Source organism: Xenopus laevis, chromosome 5S (assembly GCF_017654675.1).
Source record: "Xenopus laevis strain J_2021 chromosome 5S, Xenopus_laevis_v10.1, whole genome shotgun sequence".
In the NCBI taxonomy this organism is placed as follows: domain Eukaryota; kingdom Metazoa; phylum Chordata; class Amphibia; order Anura; family Pipidae; genus Xenopus; species Xenopus laevis.
The window spans coordinates 20673908-20697812 of record NC_054380.1 but is presented as its reverse complement, the minus strand read 5'-3'; the positions used below and the strand labels follow the sequence as shown (position 1 = coordinate 20697812).

At 40.6% G+C, this 23905-nt stretch overlaps 1 pseudogene; it reads left to right on the top strand.

Moving 5' to 3' along the window:
* Positions 1-11543: 11543 nt before the first annotated feature.
* Positions 11544-23905, top strand: part of LOC108717390 — a 96755-nt pseudogene continuing 84393 nt past the window's right edge.

Sequence of the window (23905 nt, the reverse complement as noted above, 5' to 3'; positions counted from 1 at the left end):
CCCACTCAAGGTTTGAAATATGCCCTGCAGATTTTCCTCTGGATACATACTCGTATATTATTGCTGAGTAAGCAAACACCCCTTCTAATTATTGAAATATTGGCACACCCATCACTGCTTGAACATGATATTATTTCCAATTCCGTACTCCATACTTTGTGGCAACAGTTTAGGCCCTTTCCTGCTTCAGCACCATGAAGCCCGTAGCTACATAGAAAACATAAAGTTTTGCTGAGATAGGACTGATAAAACTTATGGGGCCCTCGACTCACTCCAACTGGATGCTTGCCCTGAGGGATGAATTGGAATGGAACCCAGGCCTGATCCCTATCACAAGTGCTTGGATGGAAGCCAATGTCAATAACAATGTTCCAAAATCTAGAGCAAAGCCTTCCCAGAAGAGTCAAGTGTACAGGCTGTTTTAAGAACAAATGGAAGATCAGCCTTATATTAATACCCTTGGATTTGTAATGAGATGTAGAACAGACAGGTGTCCAGATACATTTGACCATATAGTGCAGTGATCCCAGGGCCGGGCCAGACCAGCCGGGCGCCCCAGACAACCTGGCTGGCTGCATCGCCCCCTTCACTTATCTCGCACATTCGCGATGACGGGCTCGTCACGGCACACCCATGCTGACATGTGCGTCATGGTGCATCCATGCTGACGGGCGCGTCACAGCACATTCACGCTGACAGCGTTGTTACAACACACGTCACCCTCACTTAGGCGCGCGCATGTGCACAAAAAACAGGACTCCAGACCGGACTGGGGTATGCAGCAGTTAAAGGTATGTGCCAGGCACAACCCCAACCCTTGCGCCCTAGTTCCGGCCCTGAGTATCCCCAACCAGTGGCTCATGAGTAACATATTGCTCACCAACCCATTGGATGTTGTTCCCAGTGGCCTCCAAGCAGGTGCTTATTTTTGAATTCCAGACAAGATTTGGATCTTTGTACCTTTAAGGTGGCCATACACGTAGAGATGATTAAAAAGCTAAATAACTCAAAAACCACAAATAATAAAAAAATAAAAGCCAATTGGAAATTGTCTCAGAATATCCCTCTCTACATCATGCTAAAAGTTAGTTTCAAGGTGAACAACCCCTTTAAAACAATAGAAATTACATTTTGGAATTATTATTTTTATTTTGAAAGTATTTTACATTCATGGGTGGTGCCCATTTTATCATTAAAAATTACAACCCAAAGCCTAGCAAGCTTAATTTTTTTTTTTTTTTTTTTTTAGAAATAAACATTGTGAAAAAAGAAAACCAAGGAAAAAAAATATGGGCAAGGTCTATAGCAACCATTGATTAATAATAAATCATCCCTTAAGGCTTTTTGTTAAAGGGGTGTAGGTTTGATTGTAGGTATAAGACAATTGGATTGCAATCATCTATTTTATTCCTAACAAACAGTCGCCCGCTGTAGGTTTCAGCTCCGACAGAATTGACTTTATTTAGTCACTTGAAAATAAGAACTATATTACTATGTGGGTTTATCTTGATCTGAATCTCTATTCTGTCTGTGCAACCTTTAATTTAGTGTCGGCTGCTCTATATTTCCTTACAGGTAAATTGAACTTTTCTTGCTTCACAGCTACAATGTTTTAAACGCAGAGCTGCAAAATTACATTTATTACATATTATCAGTGCTTTGGTATTGGAAGTAATCACAGGGATTTCAAGTTATTTTCTAGGTGGAATAGAAACATTTTACCTTAAATATCCCCTTACAATTTTTTTGGGATGAAAAGATATTCAGCGGGACTCGGCACTTCACTCACAAATTGTGATGGAGTTATCGTCTGCTTTTTTTTGGGGTGGGGGGTATTATTTAATTTCACAAGTCAGTGGTAATAAATCTCAATATAAGAACTCTGTGAAACCTGAAAAGACTTCACACTGTCGTTTGTGTATTTAAATTGTTTAACAAGTGGTCTTCTGTAGACAGCCAGGTAAGTGGCAGTTTAGTGCTTCCTCCCCACTACTTATTGGCAGCTGATGAGATCCCAAAGAACACAATGTACAGTAAGTAGAGTGAATGCACAGCACTTATCCCTCTTGTTCTAAAGTTCAACTCTAGTAAAACAAAGAAACGTTGTCTGTTGCAGTATATTGGGAGTCCTGGTTCATCAGTAGGTGTAGGACTGCACCTTAAAGGAGAAGGAAAGGTGTTTTACTTGGGGTGCCAAGAGTTAGGCACCCCCAAGTGATTGTATCTACTTACCTGACACCCCGGGCCGGCGCACCTAACAGTTCTTCCAGTGAGCACCATGGAGAGATCGCCTTCCGGCTTCTGCTGTTTTGTTGGCGCATGCGCGCTGGCGCAATGACGTCAGCGCGCAACGGCGCGAAAATTCAAATATTTAAAGGGCCATCTTACTGGTTTTCATTGCCTGTTATAGGTTTGTTCCTGGTGCCTTTAGCTGTTGCTATTCTGATTCATAACTTGTTCTGACTACCTGTTGTGACCTCTGCCTGTTCCTGACGATTCTGACCTCTGTATCCTGATCCATTGCCTGAATTTCGAATATCTCTTCTGCTGTATCCCTCTGATTGATTTCCCGGTTTTGACCCTTGCCTGCCTGACCTCGCTTTGAACGCTGCCTGCCCAAATCTGGGCCTGATTTGTTTACGCTCACTTTCTGCCTGCCTCCACCCGGCCAGTTCCGACTACGATTCCGTTTAACACCTTGTACCACGACCTTCAGCCCAAAGACTTTGCTAACAGTCGTGCCCCTCTGCTTATCCAGAACCTCTCGCTTTGCACCTCTCGTTTAAGTCCTGGTGGCATCCCAGTAGCTGAGGGCTCCTCCCGAGGCCAATGGCGGTCACACTACAGGTGAAGCACGAGCAAAGACCAGGGTGCTTGGCATTTGTTCTGGTGTTAGGTGCCGAACGTGACACTGTCTGTCTGTCTATCTATTTATCTTTCTGTCATCTATCTATCTATCTATCTATCTATCTATCTATCTATCTATCTATCTATCTATCTATCTATCTGACCATCTACCTCTTTCTCTCTCTGTCTCTCTCTCTCTCTCTCTCTCTCTCTCTCCATCTCCAGTACAGAAGGAAACCCCCTGGGTGCAAAACCCCTCCCCTGTGTTGCCCCTCCCCCCCCCTGGCCTACCTGTCCCCCTGGGCAAATGCCCCTAACTTGTTACTCTCCTCTCTGCGCAGGTCCTGTCCACGGAGTTCACAGTCGCCATCTTCTCCCACCCGTGTCTTCTTCCTGCTTTGACCGGCGTCTTCTGGTGCAAGCGCAGTAGGAACATTTACCGGTACGGATCTACTGCGCATGCCCTGAATGTCATGAAGTGAAATCGGAAAACTTCGTGACATTCGGCGCATGCGCAGTAGATCCGCCCAGGGGGTTTTGCGCTCAGGGGGTTTCCTTCTCCTTTAACACATCAAAACAATGGCATGGCACTTTGTCTGCCTTGGAATTACAATGTTTTTCATAGCACAAATGAATATTTTTGTACTGATCCATTTTTATCTATCTATCTATCTTTCTGTCATCTATCTCTATCTATCTATCTATCTATCTATCTGTCTGTCTATCATCTATCTATCTATCTATCTATCTATCTATCTATCTATCTATCTATCTATCTGTCTATCTGTCTATCATCTCTCTCTCCATCTCCAGTACTTAACACATCAAAACAGTGGCATGGCACTTTGTCTGCCTTGGAATCACAATGTTTTTCATAGCACAAATTAATATCTTTGTACTGATCCATTTGAATGCAGCTTTTCAGTGACACACCATTAGCAGAAATAGCATCTATATTGTCATATCGGAATATTTCACATGGCTAGCACTGCCCCCCGATGAGAATGCACGGATAGTTAACATTCATAAAATATACTGGAAATGCTTTCAGACAAAGCCCGTAGTCCATGTATCCATCATGCCGGAGTGAGTGCGGAATAGTTAACTTTACGGTTAACCAACATAGTAATTATTACTCCAGTGCAACAAAGACAATCATATTTGGTCATGATAAGCTTTTTATCTACTGCACAGTGACACGTAACATTACATGTTGTCTTATACTTGATTATTATTATTTTAAATGCATTATTTAAATAATCCTAGTGAAGGGAAGGTAGTCTGTGCTATGCAATTATCTGTCTAAAGCTGACATTTTACAGAGCTTTTAAAAAAAAAAAAACCCACAGAAGTCTTTTATTGTTCTCAAAACAACTTTGCTTTAAAAGTTTTCAATTTCTAATTCTGTGGGCTTTTAATAGCCTGCTATTATTTATCAGCGTTAAGCTTTTATCCGTGGTTGTTCCCGTTAAGTATGGGTATGGCTCCCTTTTAGAAATCACTTTGATGAATCAATGGTTGCAGAACCACTGGGAAATTGTATACTGGCTTCAAGTTTATTGAATTTTGTTGAATCTTTAAACCCTCTTCTCAGTCACTTCATTTCATTAAACTGTTGGACATATGGAAGTGTGAGTTCTCTTCCGACGTTTTGTCATTTCCTTGTTTATCCTTAACGGAATGTTTGTATTTGGATCAACTCTATGAAGTTTAGATTTTTACCGATATTCAAAGAGCATTATTGTAATCTGAGAACTAGATTAAAGATGCTCATACAGGTATGGGATTTGTTATGCAGAATGCTTTGGACCTGGGGTTTTCTGGATAATGTATGTTTACATAATTTGGATCTTCCTACCTTAATTCTACTAGAAAATCATGTAAACATATAGGGGCAGATTTATTAAGGTGCGAATGGCAAAATTGAATTTTCAATTTTTTTCGGTCAAAACTCATCAATTAAAATTTGAAACCACCAACTCGAATTTGAGATTTATCACAGCACAACCCTAGAAACAGTTCTAATATTCGCCACCTAAAACCTGCGAATTCATGTACAAGTCAATGGCAGAGGACCGTTGAGCCATTTGAAGATGTTAATTGCCTGCCTGACATTCTAGTTTTTTTTCGGATTAAAACTTGATCAGAATTCGATTAGAATTTTCAGGTCATTGGTATTCGAATAAATATTAGGGGGCCGATTCACTAAATTCGAGTGAAGGATTCAAAGTAAATATACTTTGAATTTCAAAGTATTTTTTGGGCTACTTCGACCATCGAATGGGCTACTTCGACCTTCGACTACGACTTCGAATCGAAGGATTCGAAGTAAAAATCGTTCGACTATTCGATAGTCGAAGTACTGTCTCTTTAAAAAAAAACTTCGACCCCCTAGTTCGGCAGCTAAAAGCTACCGAAGTCAATGTTAGCCTATGGGGAAGGTCCCCATAGGCTTTCCTAAGTTTTTTTGATCGAAGGATATTCCTTCGATCGTTGGATTAAAATCCTTTGAATCGTTAATTAACCCTCGATATTCGACCCTTAATGAATCAGCCCCTAGATGTTCAAGTTTTTTCATAAATAACCTTCCATTCGAGTTGTGAGTACATTTGAATTTATTAGAGTTAAAAAAAATTCACATAACTTTGAAATTTGACCTTTGATAAATTTGCCCCTAAATTAACCCAATGGGCTGGTTCTGCTACACAGCAGCTTGTTTATATAAACTATAGTAGTACTTATCTGTTATCTACTGTGTATCCTGTGCTTGAATGGCTGCCCCCATGGCTACACGGCAGCTTGTTTATATAAACTATAGTAGTACTTATCTGTTATCTACTGTGTATCCTGTGCTTGAATGGCTGCCCCCATGGCTACACAGCAGCTTGTTTATATAAACTATAGTAGTACTTATCCGTTATCTACTGTGTATCCTTTGCTTGAATGGCTGCCCCCATGGCTACACAGCAGCTTGTTAATATAAACTATAGTAGTACTTATCTGTTATCTACTGTGTATCCTGTGCTTGAATGGCTGCCTCCATGGCTACACAGCAACTTGTTTATATAAACTATAGTAGTACTTATCTGTTATCTACTGTGTATCCTGTGCTTGAATGGCTGCCCCCATGGCTACACAGCAGCTTGTTTATATAAACTATAGTAGTACTTATCTGTTATCTACTGTGTATCGTGTGCTTGAATGGCTGCCCCCATGGCTATACAGCAGCTTGTGTATATAAACTATAGTAGTACTTATCTGTTATCTACTGTGTATCCTGTGCTTGAATGGCTGCCCCCATGGCTACACAGCAACTTGTTTATATAAACTATAGTAGATTTTCTGAAACAAACACACCAGTTTTACCAGTGCAGGGCAACACTACATTATATTGTCATTCCTTTCAAACACTTTCATTTTTAAATGTTACTGTTCCTTTAAGGCAATCGGTAGGAATCGGCTTCAACTGCACATGCACAAATCGGCGTTGAGACCTGAAGACAATACGAAGAGCAGGAAGATGGCGACCAGGAGCTCCGCTGTGCTTCTCTGCATTTAAGGGTGAGAATTTTTTACACTAAAGCACATCACAGGGAGAGAGAGGGTAGGGGGGCAATGCCTGGAAGTTTAGGGGGCCTTTTGGTGGGGGATTTAGTTCTCCTTTAATAGATGATACCCTGAGTAGTGATGGGCGAATTTATTCACCAGGCGCGAATTGGCGACAAATTTGCCCGCCAGCGAATAAATTTGCAAATTTGCCACGAAAATTTGCTGGCGAAAATTCATCGGAAAAACTTCAGTGACCATTTTTACGCCCGCGAATTGTTGCTGGCGTCAAAATTGCCGTTTCACGAATTTCGCAGGAAATTCGTAGGGAAGCCAAACGGGACAAATTTGCCCATCGCTAATCCTGAGTCATAAGGTGCACTTTAAATTCAAGGGAGGCTTCAGATAAATTTTATATTAGATAATGCTCTGAATTACAGAAAGGCTGTCTCTCAATTTTATCCAAATAATTACAATTTTAAAAAATTATCTCCTTTTTCTCTGTAATAATAAAACAGTAGCTTGTACTTGATCCCAACTAAGATATAATGAATCCTTATTGGAGGCAAAACCAGCCTATTTGGATTTATTTAAAGGGATCCTGTCATCGGAAAACATGTTTTTTTCAAAATGAATCAGTTAATAGTGCTACTCCAGCAGAATTCTGCACTGAAATCCATTTCTCAAAAGAGCAAACATATTTTTTTATATTTAATTTCGAAATCTGACATGGAGCTAGACATTTTGTCAATTTCCCAGCTGCCCCAAGTCATGTGACTTGTGCCTGCACTTAAGGAGAGAAATGCTTTCTGGCAGGCTGCTGTTTTTCATTCTCAATGTAACTGAATGTGTCTCAGTGGGATATGGGTTTTTACTATTTAGTGTTGTTCTTAGATCTACCAGGCAGCTGTTATCTTGTGTTAGGGAGCTGCTATCTGGTTACCTTCCCATTGTTCTCTTGTTTGGCTGCTGGGGGGGAAAAAGGAGGGGGTGATATCACTCTAACTTGCAGTACAGCAGTAAAGAGTGATTGAAGTTTATCAGAGCACAAGTCACATGACCAGGGGCAGCTCTTTTGAGAAATGGATTTCAGTGCAGAATTCTGCTGGAGCAGCACTATTAACTGATTTATTTTTTTTTCCCCATGACAGTATCCCTTTAATGTTTACATGATTCTCTAGTAGACTTAATGTAGGAAGATCCAAATTACGGAAAGATACGTTATCTGGAGAACCCCAGGTCGCAAACATTCTGGATTATAGCTCCTATACTTGTAGTTCCCCTTCAAGAATTTTCCCATCTCTTCCAAAAATCAGGATGTGAAAGGTGAAAAAAACAAAGTCAGGCCGAGAAGCAAGTGAGGAAACTTCCGTATCCCTACAGGGTGTTGAAACCCATCAGCCACGTCTTACATTTTATTTGTTTAATGTTTGTTGCTGCTCCCGATGTAATTTTTTTTTAAATCAGATTTGTGTTATAGAGCACCTGTATGTAGCTTGTGTTGTCATAGCTTCAAGTGCTACTGTTTTTATTAGTGAAAACAACACTTTTATTAAAGGAGAAGGAAAGGTTAAAACTAAGTAAGCCTTATCAGAAAGGTCCATCTAAATATACCAGTAAACCCCCAAAGTAATGTTGCTCTGAGTCCCCTGTCAAAAGAAACACTGCATTTCTTTCCTTCTATTGTGTACTCATGGGCTTCTGTATCAGACTTCCTGCCTTCAGCTTAAACCTCATTGCCCTGGGCAAGAGCATGCTCAGTTTGCTCCTCTCCCCCCACCCCTCCCTTCACTACTGTACTCTACTGTAATCTGAGCCCAGAGCAGGTAGAGACTCAGGCAGGAAGTGATGTCACACCACGTTAATACTGCAGCTCCTATTCTAAACAAACAGAGAGAGTTTCTAGAGCTTTTTACTCAGGTATGGTAAAACATTCTACAGAATAAATATAGCATTCTAGCTTGCACTATTGCAGCTAATCTATTGGCAATAAAATGCCTCCGTAGCTTTCCTTCTCCTTTAATAACAATTTAGATTATAACTTGTGGTACAAGTGACATTATCCCTTACAATACCCGAGTGATACTCAGAGTTCCCTGTACAACTCAGCCTGCAGCCTTGTGCCTTAATATGGTCACAGAACTACAGTACTTGGTTGCTTCTAATAATCCTATAAATTATAATGGGGGGGGTATATTAGTCCCAATATGTTTGATAGGGTATTCATGCCCTTATTTTTGCTAGAAGATACTGGCAAAAACAAGCCAGCACATAAAATAAGGGCATAATGATATATTGTTAATAGTAAGAGGCCCAGTTATCATTTTCTCTCATTTTAGTGGTTTTAGAAACAACAAATAAACTAAAGTTGTGCTTTTTATATTCGGATTTTGGAATAAATCACGTGTTTTGCGATTTTTACGAATGCCATGTAACTTATTAAGAGATCTGAATACAAAAAGCACTAAAAAAATGAACGATGCACTAAAAAACTAGAAAGCCTTGAAAATTTTAAGTTATACAGACAATTAATAGCGAAAAAAAATCTGAAAACTTCTAAAACGCCCAATTGATTAAAAATGGGCCAATGGTATTAGCGCAGCTCCAATTTGTTTTCTCTATGGCAGCAACAGATTTTATTCAGTGAATTGTTGTATTTTGACACTCAGTAAATCTTTAGCGTTTAAGAAATTTAAAAAAATTTATTTTTAGAGATTATTATATATATTATTATTATATTAAAGGGGTGGGTCACCTTTAAGGTAACTTTTAGTATAGAAAACTTGGCCTCCACTTTTTTTTTATAGTTTTTGAATTATTGCCTTATTTGGCTGACTTTCCAGCTTTCAAATGGGGGTCACTGACCCCCATCTAAAAAAACAAATTAACTGTAATGCAACACATTTTTTTTTATTGTTACCTTTTATTACTCATCTTTCTATTTAGGCCTCTCCTATTCATACTCTTATTCAAATCAGTGCATGGTTGCTAGGGTTATTTGGACCCTAGTAGGGATGGGCAATTTTTTTTGCCTTGTTTCGCCGCGGAAATGATGCCCATAGACTTGTATGGCTTTGTGCGACAAAAAACAAACGGCGTGCGTCAAAAAATTGAGAATTGGAGAACTATAACTCACACCCCTTTTTCCATACCTCCCAACTGTCCCGTTTTTAGAGGGACAGTCCCTCTTTTGACAGCTCAACCTCCAGTCACTCATTTGTACTGGAAAGTCCCGATTTTCTCTGCACAGAACAGCCAGAAAAAGAAACAAAGTTTCTAACTTAATTGGTTTTTGGCAGAGAGCCCAGAACAGCCACAGCAGAAGATAAGATACATTTGTAACAATTCAAATGTATCTAGATAAGCAAATAAGTAATTGTAACAATATAAGATAACAGGTCCCTTGGGAAAAGTTAGACTCGCAGCTTAAAGGGCAATTCACCTTCATTAGCAAAACTGTAATAACTGAAAAAAAACAAAGAAATATGTTTAAAGTTTTATAACCTGCCAAATTTAGTAAAATTGACATGGTAATTAGGGGGTGTGGCCACAAAAATGAGCGTGAACTAAAAATTTCGCCACACTACGAGCTCCAAATTTTTTGTCCTTCTTTTTATTTCCAAAATGTTGGGAGGTAGAGTCCTGCAGCGGGTCGGGTACCTGCGCGTTACCCGCAAAAACCTGCGGTACCCTGTGGGTTGCGGGTAGAAGTTCTGGGTGCGGTTATAGATGCGGGTCGACGGTTCTGTGGGTTTGCGGTTCGGGCCACGGGTCTTCTCAATAGCGATTTTGACTCCTTTTTTCTGATAGCTTCTACTTTCGATGATGTCACTTCTGGTTTACAATGACAGCACTTCCTCATTCTTGATGGACAGCGGGTCATGGGTCCGGGTTGCGGATAAGGTACATGCGGGTCAGGTACCGGTTCCAAAAAATGGACTCGCAGGACTCTATTGGGAGGTATGCTTTTTCTTTTCCAAGTTGGAGAACTATAATTTACAGCTATTTCACTTTTCTATTGCTAATACAAAAACTGGGAGAATCACCTAATACAACATAGGAATATTTAAAAAAATTGTATTGCTAAAAATTTAAAAAAGTGACCACCTATCTGAAGTCATTTGATAACATTTTTTCATGTGTTTATATTGTTATTTATTGTGTTTCTGGCTGGCCAGATATTAAATGTTAGATTTTTAAAGGGATACCGTCATGGGAAAACATGTTTTTTTCAAAACGCATCAGTTAATAGTGCTGCTCCAGCAGAATTCTGCACCGGGATCCATTTTTCAAAATAGCAAAGAGATTTATTTATATTCAATTTTGAAATCTGACATGGGGCTAGACATATTGTCAGTTTCCCAGCTGCCCCCAGTCATGTGACTTGTGCTCTGATAAACTTCAATCACTCTTTACTGCTGTACTGCAAGTTGGAGTAAAATCACCCCCCAGCAGCCTAACAAAAGAACAATGGGAAGGTAACCAGATAGCAGCTCCCTAAAAGATAACAGCTGCCTGGTAGATGTAAAAACAACACTCAATAACAAAAGCCAAGTCCCACTGAGACTGATTCAGTTACATTAAGTAGGAGAAATAACAGCCTGCCAGAAAGTAGTTCCATCCTAAAGTGCAGGAACATGTCACATGACTTGGGGCAGCTGGGAATCTAACAATATGTCTAGCCCCATGTCAGATTTCAAAATTGAATATAAAAAAATCTGTTTGCTCTTTTGAGAAATGGATTTCAGCGCAGAATTCTGCTGGAGTAGCACTATTAACTGATGCATTTTGAAAAAAAACATGTTTTCCCATGATAGTATCCCTTTAAGGTTAAATAAAATTGTAGACTTCCAGAATAACTCCGTCTCAAAACACAACTTCTCTTAAAATTGCAAATTGTCTCAGAAAATCCCTCTCCACGTAACAGTAAACAATAATTTAAAGGTGAACAACCCCTTTACAAAATGACGTAGTCAGGCAACAGGGTGAGGGGAGCAATATCCAGACTATCCTGGCAGCTAATTCCCTAGTTCGCGCTGTGACCTCCAGTTTTCATTCAAACTCCTTCCTCGACTCAGACCCGCCCCGTGATACCTGGTTGTTCAGGCGCGAACCAATAGCGAAGCGCTTTCAGGCCAGTCTCACAAACACAGGAATAGTTACTGGTTGGCCGATATGCGGCGGCACGTACCAAAGCGATCGAGGAGGGGTGTTCGTACAGTACCGCAAGTAATATATGTCCAGTACACAAATAGCAGTCTTACCGCATTTAGCCCATGTAGAGAACGCTAGCTGCTGTTTTGTTCCCGAACTATTTGCAGGTTTCTGGCAATTAAAAAGGAAGTGCGAGTTTTAATAACATTCCAATACCCCCATTTCCCGTGGTGCATTTGCCGGCTGGTCACGTGATCTCCTGTCCTTGGCCGGCGTGCGCTGTGTTATCATCATGTCTGCGCTTCTTGCTGGTGCTCGTCTTCTCCTGCGCCCGGGTCTGTGGACTCTCCCGGCCTCCTGCGTGCGGCTCAGCCCGGTGCAAGGCAGGTTAGTGAGTACAGAGAGCGGCTGTGGCCCGGGTGAGCTGTGACAAGGCAGGGTATACTGTGGGGACATGTTCCTGTGGATGTTGTACTGCTGCTGAGGTGCATAATGTGTCTTTGGTGCTGGCTCTTTTGGGGAAGTGAATTGTACTGAGCAGATATAGGCGAGAGCCCCCGTGGGACCACAACTTTGTACCTTATCATTTGCTTGACACTTCCCAGGGACACACTTGCATTAGACAGACTGGTGTAACTCACGTACCATCCTCCTCTCAGGGACACACTGCTATAATAGGCCTGTACCACTCATTTCCCAGGGGCACACTACTATAATAGGTCTGTACCATTCTCTTCCCAGGGGCACACTGCTATAATAGGCCTGTACCATTCCCTTCCCAGGGACACACTGCTATAATACGCCTGTGCCATTCTCTATACAGGGACACCCTGCTATAATAGTGCTCTACCAGGGGCATGCTGCTATAATAGGCCTGTACCATTCTCTTTTCAGAGGCACACTGCTACAATAGGCCTGTACCATTACCTTCCCAGGGGCACACTGCTATAATAGTTCTGTACCACCCATTTGCCAGGGGCACACTGCTATAATAGGCCTGTACCATTCTCTTCCCAGAGACACACTGCTATAATATGTCTGTACCACCCATTTGTCAGGAGCATGCTGCTATAATAGGCCTGTACCATTCTCTTTCCAGGGACACACTGCTTTAATAGGCCTGTACCATTCCCTTCCCAGGGGCACACTGCTATAATAGGTCTGTACCACCCATTTCCAAGGGGCACATTGGTATAATAGGCCTGTACTATTCTCTTCCCAGGGACACACTGCTATAATAGCCCTGTACATACTATAGTATCAGAGGTCTTAGCCTGTACTATTCTCTTCCCAGGGACACACTGCTATAATAGCCCTGTACATACTATAGTATCAGAGGTCTTAATTTTCTTGGGAACATTACAGTACTATGTATTCCTTGTGCTGCTGGTTGTAAACTGTGTAATAATGGTTGGCATGTGCAGGAGGCCCTCATAAAATAATTTCATCTTTATTATTTTTCGGCAGACACCTGAACATTACACCAGGCCATTTTTCAGTAGCAGCTCAACAGACGGGACACATCCGTGAGCAACCAGTCTCTGCAGTTCGGACCAGGCAAGCGCAACAGTTTGATTGGGCACTCAACAAATTAGACAACTCTGTTAGAAGAACTGGACGCATCACAAAAACACTTTTGCTAAAAATCTTCCATGATGTCTGTAGAACAGGTAAATGCTTTCACAGTGTGTTTTCCACTGAAAGGGGTTGTTCACCTTTAAGTATGACGTAGAGAGGGATATTCTGAAACAGTTTGCAATTGGTCTTCATTATTTGTGTTTTTGTTATTTTGCCCTTATTCAGCAGCTATCCAGTTTGCAATTGCAGCAATCTGGTTGCTAGGGTCCAACTTACCATAGCAACCATGCATTGATTTGAATAAGAGACTGGAATATGAATAGGAGAGGCCGGAGTAGAACGATGAGCCTTACGGAGCATTTGTTTTTAGATGGGGTCAGTGACCCCCATTTAAAAGCTGCAAAGAGTCAGAAGAGGAAGGCAAATATTTAAAAAACTATAAAAAAAAAATAAAATAAAATAATGAAGACCAATTGAAAAGTTGCTTAGAATATAACATACTAAAAGTTAGCTTAAAGGTCAAGCACCCATTTAAATGTGTAAAGCAGACAGGATTCTCCATTTGTTGCTGCACTTATTATTTCCTGTAGGCTTTATAACTGTAATCCATTGGGCCCTGGGAATTGTTAAGCAATATCTGGTAGGGATGCAGGTTATACAGGGAGGAGAGCTGTTATCGAGAATGCTTGGGACCTGGGGTTTTCCATATAACGAGTCCTTCTATAATTTGGATCTTCATACCTTAAAGGAGAAGGAAACCTACAGAGGCGTTTTATAGTGCAAACTAGAATGCTATATTTATTGTGTAGAATGTTTTACCATACCTAAGTAAAAAGCTCTAGAAGCTCTCTGTTTGTTTAGGATAGCAGCTGCAGTATTAGCTTGGTGTGACATCACTTCCTGCCGGAGTCTCTCCCTGCTCACTTATAGCTCTGGGCTCAGATTACAGCAGAGAAGATTGGGGGGGAGGAGCAAACTGAGCATGCTCACGCCCGGGGCAATAAGGATTCATTATATCTTAGTTGGGAGTACAAGCTACTGTTTTATTATTACAGAGAAAATCGTAATCATTGTTAAAATTTTTTTATTTGGATAAAATGGAGTCTATGGGAGATGGCCTTCCTTTAATTCAGAAGTTTCTGGATAACAGGTTTCCGGATAACAGATCCTATATCTGTTCAACTTCGGTCTAGATTTTTAAGACTGTAATACGTCATATATGCTGTTAAAATAGTTCTAGCAATTCATTTTTACTTGGGGCATATGTAAAAATAGTTCTGGGAATGGTCTAAATATAATCAATTAAAAATTCTGTACCATTTATAAAAATAATCAAGCAACTCTTCACTCCCTCCCTCTGAGCAACCTGTGTCTCTTCATTCTGTATTCATGCAGTAGGTGGAGTCAGTTTTTGATTGACAGTTAAGTGTAATGCATCCTTTTGGGGGGGGGGGGTTGCACCCTTAACCTAGGTGCTCGCTCTTTAAAGGATAAGTAAACCTTTAAAATAAGTGAATGTAAAATTGATGAGAGTGCTATTCTAAGCACCTTTGTCTTTTACATTCATTTATTTTCTTTTTTTTCCCCCAAGATATTAAGGGAAATGTGTACTGTTAATATGAATGAATTTTGTTACAACAGCGCCACCTGCTGGTCAGTTTCCCACCAGTCTGACCACCAAGTAGTCAAGGAAGTTGTCAGGAGAAAGAAAGAGGCTGCTCTGATGTTTTTCTGCTTAGGAAAACCATAAGAAACCTTTCTCGTATCTTTCCTAAGCAGAAGAACATCAGAGCAGCCTCTTTCTCGTGACAACTTCTTTGATTACTTCATGGTCGGACTGGTGGAAAACTGACCAGCAGGTGACGCTGTAGTAACAAATGCATCACTTAATAGCACTAAAATCTATTTCTCAACAGATTGAAATCTGACATGGGGCTAGACATGTTGTGACTTTCTCAGGTGCTCCAGTCATGTGACTCGTGCTCTGATAAACTTCAGTCACTCTTTACTGCTGCACTGCAAGTTGGAGTGATATCACCCCCCCCCCAGCAGAACAATGGGAAGGTAACCGAATAACAGCTCCCTGGTAGATTTAAGAACAGCACTCAATAGTAAAAATCCATGTCCCACTGCGACTCCTTCAGTTACATTGAGTAGGAGAAACAACAGCCTGCCAGAAAGCAGTTCCATAGTGCAGCACTGACTCTTTCTGAAAGCACATGACCAGGCAAAATGACCTGAGATGCATCTACATGAAATTTTACATGATAGTGAATTATTTGCAGTGTAAACAGTGTAATTTAGAAATAAAAAATATCCCATAAAAATCATGACAGAATCCCTTTAAAGGTGAACAACCCAACCCCTTTAATGTTTACATGATTTTCTAGTAGACGCAAGGTATGAAGATCCAAACTATGGAAAGATCCATTATCCGTGCTGACTTGTGAAAGGAGCTAATTTTACCATGCCGACTGATGGATGGGGACTACTGGCAGCCATGTTGACCAGTGGAAGTGGTTAAGTGTCAATCATGCCAAATGGGGAAGGGAGGATAGTGTCGGCTGTGATGCCAGCCATGCTGAATGAATGAGGGAGGGTGGTGTCATATTAAATGGTAAATGGGGTGTAGTTAAAGGAGAATTCAACCCCCCCACTACCACTTATAAAAAACCCTACCCTACAATGTCCCCCCTCCCTGTTCCCCCCCCCCCTGCACAGGTGTTAACAGTTGTAAGTGCCCCTAATATATTACCTATCCGTAGGGGTTTTTATTAGTGGGGGGGGGGGGTTGAATTCTCCTTTAACTACACCCCATTTACCATTTAATATGACACCACCCTCCCTCATTCATTCAGCATGGCTGGCATCACAGCCGACATATAGGCCGTCTCCTATAGACTCCAATTTATCCAAATATTCAATTTTTTAAAAATGATTCTGTAATAATAAAACAGTAGATTGTACTTGATCCCAACTAAAATATAATGAATCCTTATTGGAGGCAAAACCAGCCTATTGGGTTTATTTAATGTTTACATGATTTTCTAGTAGACTTAAAGGAACAGTAACACCAATCAAAGTGTTTTAAATGTATGACAATATTATGTATATGTATAGTTTATATAAACAAGCTGCTGTGTAGCTATGGAGGCAGCCATTCAAGCACAGGATACACAGATAACAGATAAGTACTACTATAGTTTATATAAACAAGCTGCTGTGTAGCCATGGGGGCAGCCATTCAAGCACAGGATACACAGATAACAGATAAGTACTACTATAGTTTATATAAACAAGCTGCTGTGTAGCCATGGGGGCAGCCATTCAAGCACAGGATACACAGTAGATAACAGATAAGTACTACTATAGTTTATATAAACAAGCTGCTGTGTAGCCATGGGGGCAGCCATTCAAGCACAGGATACACAGTAGATAACAGATAAGTACTACTATAGTTTATATAAACAAGCTGCTGTGTAGCCATGGGGGCAGCCATTCAAGCACAGGATACACAGTAGGTAACCGATAAATATTACTAGAGTTTATATAAACAAGCTGCTGTGTAGCTATGGGGGCAGCCATTCATGCAGAGGATGCACAGTAGATCACAGATAAGTTCTGAAGAATCCCATTTTTTTTACTACTGTGCTTATCTGGTATCTATGTATCCTGTGCCTTTTCTCCTTTTTCAGCTTTGAATGGCTGCCCCCCGTGGCTACACATCAGCTTGTTTATATAAACTATAGTAGTACTTATCTGTTATCTACTGTGTATCCTGTGCTGGAATGGCTACACAGCAGCTTGTTTATATAAACTATAGTAGTACTTATCTGTTATCTACTGTATATCCTGTGCTTGAATGTCTGCCCCCACTTCTGTTCCTAACATTACTGCACTGTCATTGCAGAAAAGCAGTATATGAACTCATAATTTTCTTAATTTTTCTTTTTTTAGGTTACTTATCAGAGGCTGATTGCAGCCTATTGCAATGAAGGTGATATAGAGGGAGCGAGGTAGGTATTTGAGACATTTTAAAATAAATCTGCCAATTTTTGGTCATTATTGTTTTATAGATGGATCTTTGAGTCTGACACAGCCATAAATGTGCATATTAAAAGGGTAATGATTTTTTCCAAGTTTTAACAGGAATGTGTTACTATGCCTATATAAACCCTGCCATCACTAATTTCTTTTTATTTTATTTTTTTAATATGTGTCCCTAGTAAATAACGTGTGTAAAACTTGACACAACTAAAAACAGAGTCACTTTGTGAATGAAATCATTCGTTTTGGTCCAGATAGGCTGGCTTACAAATGTAATTCGTGCCCCAGCCTGTTGTGATTTTGCATCATCCTCCATAGCATGACCTCACTCAAAGGCTAGTAATCAGGAAGCTGGTTGGGAAGCCGGAGGTGCCTATAAAAATGAAAGGTTAGTGACGGCATGGTTTATATAAACATAGTGACATGTTCCCGGAGCGTGTTGCTATCCCTTTAATTGACCCTGGGCTTTCAGGTGTATCGCTGAGAACGAACATGTATTCTTCCTAAGGGCTTTGTCTCGCACGGTGCTTTTCAGACCAGCATATTCTGGACTCCTCCTGACTGGCTTCCGTTTACATGAATGCAAAATTGCCTCTCCTGAGAGATTCTCACCGTAACTTGTCTTAATGATGGTACTGTCCCGTTGACAGTTTTAGCCCCTCTAGGTGGGACCACCATCCCAGAGTTCAGAAACCATCTCTCTATATTTTGCTTTAGCTCCTCCAATGGCTTTTGAGTAGGGATGCACCGAATCCTCTATTTTGGTTTCGGCCGAACCCCCGAATCCTTCGTGAAAGATTCGGTCGAATACCGAACCGAATCCTAATGCAAATTAGGGGTTGGAAGGGGAAAAAAATGTTTACTTCCTTATTTTGCGACATAAAGTCATGCGATTTCCCTTCCCGACCCTAATTTGCACATGCAAATTAGGATTCAGATTCGGTTCGGCCGAATCCTGCTGAAAAAGGCCGAATCCCGAACCGAATCCTGGATTCGGTGCATCCCTACTTTTGAGTCCATTAATTATGCCACGTCACGACTGGAATGTAGCAAACATTACATATAATTCATTTTAGGGTATAAGCAGGGTATAGGTGAACCTCTGCACACACTGTTAAGAGTCCTGTGTTTTTTTTGAGACCCAAACCCTGCAGTGGATTGGGTACCCGCAAAAACCTGCGGGTTGCAGGTAGAAGTTCCGGGTGCAGGTATAGACGTGGGTTGGCGGTTCTGCGGGTTTGCAGGACGGACGTGGGTCTTCTCAATAGCGATTTTACTCCTTTTTTCTGATCACGCCTACTTCCGATGATGCCACTTCCGGTTTACAATGACAGCACTTCCTGATTCTTGATGGTCAGTGGGTCTGGTTTGCGGATAAGGTACTTGCGGGTCCAAGCGGATAAGAATGCGGGTCCAGGTTGTGGATTGCAGGTTGCAGGTATGGGTTCTAAAAAATGGAAACTTGCAGGACTCGCAACACCAACCACCTGGACCACAACCCGCATATTTACCCACTTGGATCCACTGCCCGACCCTAGCCCGCAACTGCTTTATTTGCCATCTGTTTCGCAACCCGACGACCACCATTAAACAGGAAGTGCTGTTGTTACAAACAGGAAGGGACATCACAAGTGGGCAGATACAGAAACAACTTTTTGTAAAATTTTAAAAGGAGTAAAATATAGACAATATATACATAAGATAAGAAATATAGATCAGACCCGCATCTATACCTGCACCCGTAAATCCTACCCTCATCCCGCAGGGTACCTGACTCAGTGCAGCACTCTACACTCAATATATAACTCTATGGTTTATAGTTTCATTTCTAATGACATGGGGATTGCAGGTGATTATTGCAAATTATATTATTCTGACCAATTAAGTTGGTCGTTGCTTATTTGTCCAGTTCTTCTCTGTTTAATATTAGATTTAAACTGAATTTTAATATTACTTGATTTGCTCTTTACAGAGGGGTTACCCGCAACTTGCTAAGCAACAGGTGATCCCTGCAGCATTCAATATATAGTGCTAAGAGATGTTTGGTAGGAAGGAGCTTTAATAATATCTGTTCACTGTTTCTGCTGAGTGCAGTATGGCTGGTATTTTCCTTGTTGTTTTGTTGTACAATCTATAGGTGGTCTGAAAATGAAGGATGCCCAATCATAGTTAGGTCAATGTGCCTTATCCGTTCAATCTCTGGGCTGAGCTCTTTTGCACCATTAAAACCATTTGATTTGGCAATGCTTTGCCCAAAATGTACACGTAGATGCTGTGACAAGTCGTTATTGTTGTTCAAACCTTGTGCATGTATACCAGTACTTACTGCTTTCTTTTCCCCCTCATAGCAAAATATTATGCTTTATGAAGAATAAAGATCTGCCTATAACAGAAGCAGTATTTAATACTCTGGTGACTGGCCATCCAAGAGCAGGGTAAGGTTCTACGCATTCTTTTTTTTCTACAGATTTTTTTTATGTTGCACTCTTAACGGCATATGCCGAGAAGGGGGATATTAACAGTATCAAACAGGTGAGCCATTATTAAAAGAAACAGTAGCACATCAGTTAAACTAAAATGATAAACATTGTAAGCCACAACAACCAAGCGCTGTCCTCATTACCGCTGCGTTAGACCTATAAATGTTGACTGCAGTTGTTTGCTGTGGTTTTATTGACCTGGAGCTGGGGTTTCCCTCCTAAAGACTTTATGATGAATGCAGTTCTCTCTCTGTGTAACTTAGACCTTCGAAAATGTGGAAAAGCATGATGGAAGCCTCACAGACAGAGACTTGATGCAAGTCATCTGGAGTCTGACTAAGGCTGGATACCCTCGGTATGTTCCAGACATCATTGAGCGTGTAAGATATGACCGAGGATACATACCAGGTATAGTGCTATCTATTATGGGCATGTTTAACGGGAAAGAATTATAAATAATAATGTTCATCAAAGGTGTAATTTCATCAACATAGGGGGTTACCGACCCCATCTAAAAAACAAATGTGCTGTAATGGATTTATTGCTACTTTTTAGTACCCGTCTTTCTATTCAGGCACACTGTATGTGCACTGCCGTTGTTCAGTTCATTTTGGGAACTTCAGATTTACCCTCATGATATCCTTCTTTCTTGGTTGCTCTCACAAGGGAAAGGACTGTTAAACTACATAGGGATTAAAGAAATATAGTATATATTTTCCTGAAAAAAAGGCAAGAATTTATTTAATAACTGCCTTTTGCTGCAGGTGTGCAGAGAATATTTGTTCAAATTTATTATGGATGCACCGAATACACTATTTTGGATTTGTCGAACCACTGAATCCTTTGCGAAAGTTTCGGCTGAATACTGAACCGAATCCGAACCCTAATTTGCATCAGTGAGGGGAAGGGTAAAAGAGTTGCCCACGGGTAAAATGTTCTTTTTCACTAACTAGTTTTGTGGTAGTCACACGATTTTATGGATTCGAATTTGGTTCGGCCAGACACAAGGATTCGGCCGAATTCTGCTTAAAATGGCCGAATATCAAACCAAATCCTGGATTCGGAGCATCCCATAAATTTAAATTCCCTTTAAAACGTTATTCAGCTATAATTGTAGTTCCCCAGTTTTGTACAAGTTCTATTATATCCATATGCAGCATTTATACAATTCAGTTTTTTTTTTTAAATGTGCAATTTTGGTCTCTCTTAGATGCGATAAACCTCTGTTTGAGTCTTATGACCCAAGGTTACGAAGATGACGCTTTCCTTGTGTTAAAATCCTTTTCGGCTGCCTCTTCAGATCTGCAAAATGGCGACTATCTACAGCATGGAAACTTCTTTCTGCGTCACTGTGTCAATTTGGACCTGGTACAATCTTTTCACTCCTTATCGAATGCTTTTCAGGCTTCTGAAAGCTAAACTTGGTGGCTGTGCCATTCATATTGATTGTGTTTTTTTCTCCTTGCTATTGAATTGCTGTTAAAAATGTGTATTTTTTATTTTTACAGCCAGCGAGTAAAGTAAAGCAGTTCTGTGATGGCTTGAAAGAAGCCAATTTGCATTCCGCACCTCTGCAGTTTGCTTTATACTGTTCTTTGGAAGCCAAAAAAGCAGGTATGATATTTTGGGCCAATTGAACTCATCGTGCTATGTGTAACATTATTTATGTCTGTATGTTGGTGGAGGTTATTATATGTAACACTTCTGTTTGTGCTTTAGATTTAGCTCTTGAGCTCATGAAGATGCTGAAAGAAGAAGGAATGCCTGTTAGGCCACACTTCTGCTGGCCTCTGTTGACCAGCTTCCGGAAAGAAAAAGATACATAAGGTCAGTCATTTTTGATTTAAAGAAACAGGTATGTTATTGGGACCTAGGGTTTTCCAGACAACCGATTTTTCCGTAATTTGGATCTTCATACCTTCAAGTCTACTAGAAAATCATGTAATTATTAAATAAACCCAATAGGCTGGTTTTGCTTCTATTAAGGATTAATTATATCTTAGTTGGGATCAAGTACAAGCTACTCTCATTATTACAGAAAAAAAGGAAATCCTTTTCGAAAATTTGGATTATTTGGAGACGGCCTTTCCGTAATTCAGAGCTTTTTTCATAACGGGTTTCTGGATAACGGATCCCATACCTGTACTAGTCCATTAACTGTTACTTATATGAACCGGGCTGTTTTTATAGGATATACACCCCCTTTAATTTCAAAGTAAACAGGATCAACTTTAGGCCCAAGTTTGACATTCATACTTTAGACATAGACTTTTAAGTTCACTAATGAATTGGCAGTGCTTTAAGATTAAACACCAACACAGCACTGCCATTACTGGGAAGCATTTCAAAGCATCATGCATTAGTCTGAACACATTAAATCCTGATATTTGCTGCATTAACTGAACAAAAGATGGAATTTCTTTTTTCTTTCACATTTTTTTTTCTTATATGTTGATGAATTGTGCTAAAGCAGTACCAATAGTGAGTGACTCCTGTCAAATGTCTGATCCGAGCTAGATGGGCATGACACTAAAAACTTCAGTCTTAAGAGGGTTTGGAGCATTTAGGAACACTTCCCTTGGTCCACAGGGGACACCTGCAAAAAATGGCATATTAAACAACTTTTACTTTTTAAGAGTGGGGGTATCTCATTCTTTGGCTTCTGTTATAGGTAATTCATGAGAGTAATCTCTTAAAAAGCTGCTTTTAACAAAAGTACTTCCCCCTCGGGAACCCAAACAATGTCTTCTTTATCTTACTTCGCTGTATAATGTACGGCAAATTGAAATGCAAAGTTGTTAGTGTGACACCAGGTGACAAACAAAATGCATAAACCAAAAAAAAAAAAAGAAAGAGTGCTTTTAGCAGACTTGTTCAAATGGCAGTTTTAGCTAAAATATACTGTACATTGGCATTAGAGATTTGAAGATGGAGTAAGTGCAAGTATTCCCTAATTGCCCTTGGCTATAACACTCAATAACCATTTTAGGAGCTGCTTTGTGAAAGAATTATGTAGGGACCTTAACATTTCCATTGCTAATATGTTGCATGAAGCCGAGGAGTTGGTCTCTTGGGTTTCTGCTCCCTTTTTTTCTACATGCACATTAGTTCTGATTGAGTTATTGACCAATCACCTCTTCAGCGGGGCGACAATCTCCCCGAACTGCCTTCCGCCTGTTATAATGATTTCCGAAGTTGAATCACAAGGAAACTTGAAATGGAAGCGCTGCGAATGCATTGGCGCAGCCGATATTTCATTTTAGCAGGCGGAAGGCAGTTCGGGGAGATTGTCACCCCGCAGAAGAGGCAATTAGTCGCCAGGTGACTAAATCTCCCCGAATCTGTCCGTGTGCCCCTGCCCATAGCTGTTAAAACATGGCCTCAACAATTAAGTGGACCCCTGTTGAGAAGTGGTTCTCTACTAGTGGCTCATGAGCAACAAGTTACTCAGCAACCCCTTGTCCTCAAAGCAGGTGCTTATTTTTTAATTATTGGCTTGAAGGCAAAATTTGGTCACATACAACTAGATGTACTGCCAAACAGAGTCCCCTTTAGACTGCCAGTGCACATAGGGGCTACCAAATACCCGAGCACAGCTCTTATTTGGCACCCCCAGGAACTTTTTTTCATGCTTGCGTTGCTCCCTAACTTTGAACGTGGCTCCTGAGTAGAGTGGACCCCTGTTCTAGAGTCTAGATAGAGGTTGATGACTGTGGTTCCTCTGATTTTTAGTAACTAGGTAGACTTTGTCCTCTACCCGATTTTAAAGACCTTGCAGTTCCTAGCATATGCGATTGAGAAGGGGGTACTTCTAGAAATGTTTCTCTTTTGGCAAGGCTAAATGCCATTTGTGATTGTGTTCTTCTTGTCTCTGTTGTTGTGTTGGTTGATGCTGCAAGCATTTATTTTGTGCAAGAGAGAAATCATTCTACTAGATGTCTTCTCTACAGCACCTTGGATTCATAGGGGTAGATATACTAAAGGTAGAAGTGGCCGTCGCTAGCGAAAGTTCATCAGAAATACCATCCGCAGGGACATTGCCAATTTGCTAAAAGGCATAGAGGACCATTCACTAGCGAAAGCATACATTGATCACAATGTTTCGTAACCTATCACCAGGTGAATGATCATAACTCAGCAAATTCACTAAAGTGCGAATTGAGAACGTTGCCTCATTTTTTGCCAGAGTTTCCTTCGCCAGCTTAGACCTGATAAAATGAAACTACATCCTCCTCAATCTCATGTCAGTGACG